An 11,444-nucleotide genomic window follows, 5' to 3' on the forward strand; every position below is an offset into this window, starting at 1 on the left:
CGTAAAGTGTTTACAGACTTAACTGTGTGGGCTCAGCCTCTCCTTGTACATACATAACCTCTGGCGGTTCGGATGTCCCTAGAGTTACGCAACTAACACGATCTAACGGTAGTGTGATTGAGCTTACTAATGAAACGGTCTGGCCATCGCATATCGCTTGTTAGCTTTGTGTTTGCAAGAGAAAACAAGATGACAGTATTATCCATCCACGAAACAGTGTTCCACTGATTGAACACCCCAGGCCTAGTCAATGAACGCTCTGGACCCCTGCTAACGGTTGTCAATCAACAATCGATTTCTCATCAACCCCCTATGGGTGATCCGCTGGACCCCCAACAGCGATATGAAACAACAATTGCCGATGCGCTAAAACACCACCGGTTGTAGTCATTATGCTTATTACAAGATGTTTAAGTTGACATTTTTTTAAACCTCTGGCGTGATTTCGTGAAATAAAACCTGAACTAGAGTTCTGTAAAGAGTTTTTTAACGGTTCGTCAAGTTGTTAAACAGAGGTGTTTAACAAGGGTTAGAGCGTTCTCAATGAAAATTGCTTCCTTAACGTTAAAAGTGAGGCATCTTCACATTGGTGGGTTCAATATTTATCTTCAGCACACACCATGAAACAAGATCGCCGTCACAAGGGAAATTGTGCTCGGGCTCCCCTTCTGACATTGGACACGCGGGGAAAAGCTTCGCTTATCTTTGTTTTGAATCCCATGTTCCCACCTACGTGATCTGTGTTCTGCCAGCATTCCACAATAACACTTCATTTTTTAGCACAAGGTACAACAGGTAGGTAATGAAATCAGGGAGAGGTGGTTCAACATTGTACTTCAATTACCACATGTGTACACAATGTGTGTCCATGCTGGGATATTGCTGGGATATTGCTGAAAGCGGTGTAAAGCCATAACCAAGCACGCAAGAATGTAATCCGAACAATTACTGATGGTTTCATTTCGAATTCTAACCTTATACTTACAATAATAATAATAATAATAATAATAATAATAATAATAATAACAATAATAGAGTGTCCAGGTTTATTACCAGGATAACAGCCCTTCTGACAATCCTGGTAATGCAGAAGGCTGCAGTGTTTGGTAGTCTTGAAATTCTCCGAAAAATTCTGGGTGGTTTCGACTAGGCAGCGCTTCCTGTTAGAAGTTCCATTCGCTGTCTGGGATGCGTGTAGAGGGGGCTGATGATGAGCCTAACCAGCCTGACTATGGCAGGAACTCCCAAACCCTCTTTGCTGCATTTTTCTATTTTAATCTGTACATAATATTACCCCGGTCAGAGACCATATACCGAGTATATAGTCTCTGTCCTTGTCAATTGATCAGTTTGCACTCGGTTTTCATTCTCAGCTTCCTGGGGCGTATACAAGCGCTAGAAGGTTAACACTCACATTACCATCACACCCTACCGGATATTCATTTTTACTGCTGGGTAAACAGGCATACCTCGAAGAAAGTCCCTTTCAAGGACACACCATATGTGTTAAGTGTGCTTCAGTGAGGGGCAGGACCGAAGTTCTAAGAACTCTCAGCGAGGTGTCAAGCTGCCGAATGCGGTCAGCCATCCAACTACTTTCCCTGACCGACGTGTGACCTGTGCGCTGTGCACGGAACCACTTGCCATCGTACACATATTACAACAACGACGCCCGATGTTATCAGAGTCATTTCATAATGTCGAAAACTTAAGATGGATTCCTAAATAACTACTTATATTTGGAATACAACCGAAGTCATGAAAAGCAAGAACTTCACTAAACTCTCAGATTCGTCGTGGGAAGACGCATGTCTGTTTGTACAATAGTCATGTTGTTCTAGGATGACGAACACCAAGAAAAGCATCAAGCGTTATACACAAGCAAACAACACATTCACCATCTTCAACTTCAGTCCAAATGGCATAGTCTGAAGGATATCACCATGATATACATGTAAGCATTACACAGACACACACAGGCACACACACACACCTCACACAAACACGCGCCATTTCCTTCATGGCTGAATTCCAACTATTAGCGCACGAGGCTGACTAATGGACCACCTGTCCTTGCGGGCATACAATATGCCCCTTTTCAATCAGTGTGTATGCCCCAGTAACCTACAAAATCATCCCTAAACACGCACCTCATAGGCGATAGATGTCCGACGTGTATATTATAAACAGCATATGATTCTGATCTAACTCGTCCAATGCTGGTTCTGCTTCCTGTAAACTTCGCGTACTATCTCCAGCTCGAGGTAATTGTAGCCTTGCCGCGGCTGTGTCCTTCAACCGTAATATTTTATTAATTACAGTCATAGCACACTGCCGACTGCCTGTGTTCTAATTAGACACTTACTTCGGTCAAGGGGAGGTGAAATCGCATCGGTTGTGTTAACAAAGCATTGCCTTTTGCAGTATCTTCGTCTGAATGTAGGCAGTACATGTATCAGTTCGTCCGGTCTTTAATCAGCATTCGGAAGATTGATTGATATTTTGAGAGAGAGAGAGAGAGAGAGAGAGAGAGAGAGAGAGAGAGAGAGAGAGAGAGAGAGAGAGAGAGAGAGAGCCATATTGGAAGGTAATGCATTACATTGTTCTGTTTACATTGACCTAATATTCTCGGTGTATTTACAAAAACTGTGGGGGGGGGGGGGGGGGGGTGGGGGGGGTGGGGGGGGGGGGGGGGGGTGTTAATGCTGCAGGGTCCGGACAACCACAGGTTGTGTGTGAGACAAATTAACGGCGTAGTCATGTACATGTAGTTGATCAACCCAATACAGGCTTCCTTTACTTGTACGTATTATTGCTTCTATAATTATCTCCTCTATTTCTGGGTAACAGCTGACGGAATCATTTATGCAACCGAGAGTCAGTCCGGCACACAGTAGTGGTTGTAGTACCATCAAGAGTGCTCTTCTAGCCGTAGATAAGTAAAGCATCTCAGCGAAAGATCAGTGGAACGTCCATAAAAATAAGGCGAAGAGAGCCGTTAGCAAACATCTCGAGATTCCATGTGGTAATTTGCGAGATATTGAGTAGCATTCACCTGAGTAGTTTTGCAACAGTAGCTATAGATCGAGAGGAAGAGAAACCAGCAGCTAATCATATGCATCATCATCATCATCATCATCCATCAATATCTGCCTTTCCATCTATATTATCATTATTAATTTTGATATCGTCACCCATATACATTGTTACTACATTATCATATCATCGTTATCGCGATCATGGTCATCAATCATCATCATCATCATCATCACCATCATCACGTGATGATACTCATCGTCATTGCCTTTTTAAAATAATCGCCGTGTTTTGGCTAAAATATTGCTTAAAGCGGCTTAAAACCGTAACGACCCCCTTCCATCATATTAATCATAACCGGTATCAACATCATCATGTCAACACATTGTTGATAAAAGCCGTATTTTAAAAATATGATTTAGTCACTGGTTAGTGATAGTTGTATTGTAATCTTACAATTACGTAAATTCGAAACACAGAATGTTCATCTCCTACATAATGTATATTTATGTCAAAGCATATCTACAATATGCATACATATACACAGGATACAAACTCATAATGGCCAAAGACAACATTATTGCTGCGAAGCGTCCTATTCTAAAAATACACATGTATATCACATTGCAAATATGCCCTGAGTAGGCAGCGAGGCATCAGTAGATTTAGTAGCCTGACATTTAGTGTCTGGGAGACTGACTATAGAAGTAGTAACGATGGCATATGAAGTGTTTTAGCCCTACATTACATCGTGTAACAAGGTATATAGAAGTCAGATTATTACTATCACGTGTGTACACGAGTACAGAAAGGGGGGACCACCTGGAGGTACCTCTAGAGCACCAACACGACTAATCATAGGGGGCGTTGTAAGCGAAGAACGGCTTGAAGTGATGTACCAGAAACATGATATGGTTTCCATCAGATACTCAACCCACAGCTTATACGATATCAATCATTCGCTAATAAAGATATCTTAGGGACTATTTCAAAGATAATCATTATCTCTGTCAGTGCTACAAACGGTTCCACTTGTGCTGGATGCGGATCAGAGGATGTGTTTGTGTCGCCGGATCCGCCTCCCTACTGTCTGTTTTCACAACTCTCTGTTTCACTCTAATGAGTATCCAATAGCAAATTCTTCATCAGTTACCGCTTTTTATGGGCCGGAATGAGATAATGGTGTATCGTAGAACCACCCATCCCTTCAACCGGAGTCATGTCGTGAACTGGAGTTTATCTTTAGGTAAACAAGTGCAATATGAGACAGCGTAACATTACATCCCCTCCACTCCCACTCCATGGGACGCTTCATCAAGCGGTCGCTGCCGCACGGTGCCGCTATGCCTTACGTTGCTGAGAACGCATTTGTCTAAATTAGCGCCATGTGTTTATCCAAATAAAAACGTTTGGCTTCGAAAAGTTTTGTGTTTTTCACGCTGGTAAGACATATTGAGCTCAGGTTTAAACGTGAAAATACTTTTAGCACACGTCCCGACGCCATTTAGTTGTGCACATGTCAGTTGTGCATTCACTGTTGGTTGTTTACAAACTTTGAAATTGCGTTCTCGAGGAAGGTTTCCTTTTCCAGTGTATGACTGTTCGGGAAAATAGCTTGCATGGAACTTCTTAACCTGCACTATATATGTTGCCCCGGCCCTTGACATTGTTTCCTGGTTATATGCACCATTGGGACATGTTCATGAACACATGTCCTAGTGCCATTTCCGTTATAATATATTCATGAACACATATCCTAGCTGAATGTCCGTTATAAAAGATTAATCAACACGTGTCCTAGCTCCATTACCGTCATAATATATTCCTCAACACATGTCTTGGAACCATTTCCATTGTAACAGATTCATTAACACATGTCCCAGCTTCATCTTCATTATGTCTTTTTGTAGAACAAAGTCCTAATTCCATTTTTGTTATAAAATATTCATGAACACATGTCCTATTTCCATCTTCGTTATGACATATTGTTCCATGTTCGAAGTAATATCTACTACTTAAAGTTTCCTAAGGGTCACCACTTTAAATGGTAATTCTTCAAAATGTGTGTTTCTGTTGAAAAAGTCAAAGACAATATTTCGTGAAGACAGGTTTAATGAACAAACGTCCGTTGTCATGCGGCAACACATGTGACCAGTAATCAGTCAGATCACCCGTCAAAAATGAGAGTCTCTGACCAAAAATGAAACGTAAAACAACACGAAAACAAATTCATTGTGGAAAAAACAACTCTCAGTTGCGCGTATGTGATCCACGTGATGCGGTCACAGCCTGGCAGTGTGGTCTCGTGGTCACATGTGTTCGATTGTTCGAGGGTTGAGGTCTGGTGACGGGGTTGGCCACTCCTCGAGGACAATGGGTTTCTGCTTTAAGTAGTCATCAACGACCCTGTTACGATGGGTTCGTGCGTTATCGTCCATGTGGATGAAGTCCGGTCCGATTGCACCAGCATACGGTCTCACGGACTCATCCAAAATTCATGTAGCGCATACCTGTTATCGTGCCCCGCTAGGTCCTTCAAGCTCTACTGATCCCACCCCAAATCATGTTTGAGCCCCCTACATAGCAATCATGTTCGGCGACCCTGGAATCCTGAAATCCTTCTCTTAGGCTACATGTACTGTACACTAGAGCACGACGATCTGTAAAGTCTAGACAGTATATCGATTCATCAGTGAAAATTCCTGGTCTGTCGAATTGACGTGGTCTTCAGCATGCCTGTGATGTCGGGTCAGTGCCAGAGGATAACGCACTGTCTGTGCAGAAACGTTAACGCCATATGCGTTATGCAGGTCATTTCTGACTGTGGTGGCAGCCACGAAAGGTGGACGTCTTTCTGCAATCAGGACAAAACCCGCATGTCACTGGGTAGCCGATCCAAACGCCTGGTATCGAATCCACGCCCTGCTGATCACTCTTTGGCTCACATCAAAGATGTTTGCAAAGGGAAGTTGTGTTCACCCAGTTTCAAGCATGCCTATGCATCTGCCTTATTCTTCCGTCGTCAAACGATTTTTTGACGCTAAGGGGACATACGTGCATTCAGTTGCTGCAATCCTCAGTGGCAAATGTTGTGCTATTTTATTATGATGTGCAACGTATCCAAACACATGTTTTCGAGGACCTCATGCACATCGTCCCCATGACTGCATGCCTCTGTCCGTCCATCAAGAAACTGAGGCCCTATAAGGGTTACTCAACCATTGTGTACCGGAATATTATTTATTTGTTGGATGATCTATTGATATCATCACAACTCGATCATTGGCAAACTTTGAGTAGTATATAGCCATGATAACACGTCCTGGTGATTCCCACGTAAACAAATATCGTTAAATATTGGACATATGCCCGCAACAATATTACAACGAGAAATCGGAAATACAAATTAGGGTATGTGTCATAATCGAATATGTACTTGCAGGTATTGCCAATAGTAAAAAAATATCTTAGAATACTCTATAGAGAACATGTAGATCTTGGTGTAACCATATTGCCGAAATTTTCACTCTAGCTTCTACATAAGCTGACATGTTAAGTGTATATCAGAATATGTATGCATGGTACATGTAGATATGATTTTAAAAGTTTAGATGTTGGCCATAGCGGTTAATACATATTAAGGTGTAAACGTCTTAAATTTGGCGAATGATTACATTGTATTAATCATATATGTATGGCATTTAAAACAGCAGGGAATAGGTCCGGCAAGCTGCCCTACTGTCTGCTATTATCCTGTCGTTGTGTAAAGGGTAATAGGAACAATGAGTGACTACTAATTTTCGCAGCAATCAGCAACATTAAAGCCATATCGCAACGGCTTGTCAATAATGGAATCTATGTCAGGAAAACCAGTGGTTGACAGCATGAGCAAGGATCCACGTCGTCGGAGTTTACGATGACACACAACCAAGTTACGCATTGTGGCCATCTTGTCCTCATCACCGCCAGCACTTACGACAAGCATGTGATCATTGGCTACCTTTTCTGGTTCGTTCATGACCATGTGTGCTTGGTTGCGGCAAGTGTTTATAAGTTCTCATGAATTATGGAAAAGATTTTGTCGCTTTTATAGTCACTATACCACAAAACTTCAGAACACACATAATTTCAGTAAGCAAGGTTTTGCGATGATTATAATATTCCAGCTATATAACAGCGAGATATACAAAAATCGGCTTCACACATCGTACTCATGATCATGTGGGGAATAAGAGTCAGGCTTCTAGAGTGACGGGCGAATGTTATTATTACCACTGGGATAGTAACATCTCGAAAGTGTAAAACATCATAAAAGCATAGCGGCCGACTCGTCATTACGCGATGCAGCTTGCCAAGGGAGATAACTTTGAATATCCTTATCTTGTTTACGCCTATCTCGTGAGATTTGATCGTGCTTCTTCAGAGCAGGCAATGGAGGGTATCGAGGCATGGCTTGTGTCGTTACGGGGCACTTGAGATGTGTATACACAATCTCATATCTTCTGTACGCGTTGACGCTTGCCCAGGCAAATAGCAGATTCATTTATGCTATATTTTGTTTCATGAATATATCAGGCATCACCTGGATTATGACGAGAGACGTTAATAAGAGCTGCTGTATGAATAAAATACATGTACTAAGCCAAATATGTGCACCGCGGTATATTATAATACCATAGAGATTTAGGCGAGTGTAGTCACGACGAAAGAAACTATTTCTGTGGACATAGTAACAAAATGAACACATCAGGTGAAATTACCCGACATGACGAACTCCGGGGATAACGAACTTGGACCAGATTACGTCTATGAGGAAAACAGGGCTTATACACCCCCATACTCCAACATCCGTTCCTAGCAGTTATTTAACATACCTGCTTGATTCTAAACGGTATACTCGGCAATATTCTAGCTCTATGACGGCGGCCTGTGAATAGTTGAGCCCGGACCAGACAATTCAATGATTTATCTTATGAGCAACGTGGCACGCAATCAAATAAGTCACTGGATCCTTAATCCATTAAGTCGCTTAACCCGTAATCTCCACGGGTCAAACTACTGTTACCATATATTTTTCTGCAAAAAAAAATATTTATGCATAAGCAGTAAAATCGAGTGTTTCCGACATCCATGCAAATTTAATACCAAAAACGAATTGGTCATTTCCGCATGGATTGGAGCACGTAAGAGCCTGGTACCGAAACACACTAACATGACATGCACTTGCAACATCGCGTGTTGGGTTATAAAAACGTTGGGATTTCATTTACATGCCACCACAATCTTACAGCAAGTGAACGACGAAAACATGCCACGACTTACGAAAGCACGATTACAAGACTGGAACCATTATCAGACGCACGGGACAACACTACTTTTACAGCTTCGGCAATACTATGATTGCGTAGGATATCAGCCCAGACAGTGAGGAACCGTTTACGCGCTGAAGGTATTCGCGCTAGACGACCAGTTCGAGATGTCATTTTGACGGACCTGCATCGTCGGCTGCGACGTCAATATTGTCAAGGTCACAGAGTATGGAGACGATGGAGACGTTGGGTCCCGTTTTATGTTTCGCCTTATGGATGGGAGACGCCGTGTTTACTGATGCCGCGGGGAACGTTATTAACGAAACTACATTCAGAAAGTGGACAGATTTGGTGTTGGCAGTGGGATCATGTGGGCAGCCATCTCCTTCACTGGTAGAACAGACTTGATCCAAGTTCTGTGGATTTGTTTTCGGCCACACGTCCTTCCCATTGTGCTACAAGCAAACGTCATTTTCCTAAAAGACAACGCCCGATCTCACACGGCAAGTCTGACAACAGCCTTTTCAGGAATCACAACATCCAGGTCCTGCCATGGACCTCCAGATCTCAACTTTTAAACTCAATCGAACATTTTATGGAATGCACTGGATCAACGACTGCGAGCACGTCAGCAACAACCAAAGAACCTCCGACAGTTGGCACAAACACTGCAGGGTGAACATTCCCCAGGCCACAATTCGAGATCTGATTGCTTCCATGGTACGACGATGCTAGACAGTTGTGGACTGTAATGGTGGCCATACAAGATATTGCGACATGTGTGCCATATGGAACCTGGATCAATGACATTGATGTGTGCCAGTTTTGAACAATCGATTAACATCTGTTGATTATTTATATGATGTATAAAATCTACATTTAAATCACTGTTGCACTTTACGTTTTGCAGTGTATTAGTTAAATACTTCAAACAAGGAAATAAACACGTCGGTTTAAAAATGTTTACTAAGACAACACAGCAAACTACGGTTATAACGAACTCAAAGGGACCAAAGGGACCAATAACTCGAAATATCCGTAGTTCGTCATAATCATATACACAGCATATGACCGGGACCAAATACAGTTCGTTATATCAGTCAGATGGTTTTAATCGTTTGTGACGTCAGGAACAATCATGATGACGTCATCTACAACACTTCGTCTTCAACAATTTGCCACAATACGTTCATATGACGTCAGGTTGCTGTGGACATCTTCGCAAACAATGAAAACAATGGAACAATTGGACAAAGTAGCCAGTCAGCATTATAATGCTCAGTGAGAATGACTGAAACTAGTGTCACCTTTATCCGCGCTCCTATTGGCAATATGCAGGAAAGAACAGATGTTCAATATTCGTAATTATATCTAGTCTATGAGTCATAGAAACTCTCAACAAAGAATGTGATCTCGGAGAAAGTCTGCTTGTATCGTGATGCCTATAGCATCACAACGAGGTCTGCTTGAACATAAAAACGTCTTCTTTACCAACAATCAGTATTCACGAAGACGTTACTTCCTTTGAACAGTCAGACCCATTTACCATAAATAACTGACAAATTATGCGCATGGGTGAACGCATGCGCACATGTGACATTTTTTAGCTAAATAGCTTCACATTACGTCCCGAGAATGGATCCTTTAGAACTTCCAGATAGTCATCCCTCACTTGCCCCGAAAATCGTTGTCATGCAGCAGACAGCTTTATAACAACCACAAGACAAAGCAGACATCATGTAAACATGATATAATTGTTCACCACCTCCTCCGCCCGAACATGTGCCGTCACGTGACACCTTGGCACGCGAACTGACGCAGGGCGCGTGATCTCACATAAACAGTGTCAATGGTTAAATCGTGTGGCGAACCGCACGACTGGGGGCGGAAAACTGTATGCTTGTAAAACGAAAAACAGATACTGACTCACAAAATATCCATTAATTGAGAGGATACGGATAAGGAGATCATTCAGTGTTTTGCTTCTTATATTGCCTTTGTGAAGAACTGAATAGTAAATGAACCTAACGTCTGAGACTAACATCACTTCGGACTTTCCTCCCACATCAAGCTGACACGTGATCATAAATGATTATGAAATAATGTTTAAAGCGACGTTAAGACACACTCACTCACTAGAGTAGTGATATTGCATGAGTTCGCTGTAAACCATGCAACGCCATATATAGTTCGTACAAACATGACGGCCCTTTGTATTGACAGCCTACTCTATGCTTAACAGACATTAAGTATACGCTTTAATTTGAAGACAAAAGAAAACGGAAACTATCTGAACCGGTAATGTATGTTCACGTCTGTCGCCTGGCTGTGGTGTATTATGTGACAGTCACGTGCACGAAACTATTTTACAACATGGATTCCAGTACTGGCCGAGGTCCTCCGAGTGTGACCCGGGGACAACACCTCCTCACACAGGCCAGAAACACCCTCCAAAATGCAAAAAAAGATGCTTTTACCCTGAACTACCGACCAATAGACAATGCATTGTACAGAACATCCTATAATATGCACTTCAGAACTAACATTGTCTCCGTCGCTGCTTCCAGGCATACCCACTTGTCCATGAATGGAAGAACCAAACACAGTTTGGAGGAGCCACAATAGGATTATTTGAGGACATCCGGGATGTGCAGTGAATAATGTCTTTCTAGGTATACACTGGGACCCAATTACATCACAACAGGGACCACCACCCTCCCCACAGTATTTCAATTTCAGTAAATATTAATTGTTATTGCAAGAGAATAATCAGCCTAGATTTTCTGCCGAAACAGATTCCACTTGGCGTAAAGGGCAAAATAGCTGTGGAAATTTTATGAATGGACCACTGAAAATCAGTGATGACACCAGGTGTTCGCGAAAAGTGTAGGCATGTCCCGCCCTGCCGGTAGCACCCGCCATTCATACAATTTGCATAAAACTGTCAGTATTTATTGCATGACGCAGCACATGCAGCCATGCGACGTCGGCCTGTAAAACAAAGCAGACAATCAAGTGATCGATGAACTAGAAAATCCAGAAACACGAGAGTACCATTACTGAGTTTGTTGAAACTAATAAAAACGGTATGTTAATTTT

This window comes from Haliotis rufescens, unplaced genomic scaffold, assembly GCF_023055435.1.
Source record: "Haliotis rufescens isolate VD_foot unplaced genomic scaffold, xgHalRufe1.0.p SCAF_36, whole genome shotgun sequence".
NCBI lineage: Eukaryota > Metazoa > Mollusca > Gastropoda > Lepetellida > Haliotidae > Haliotis > Haliotis rufescens.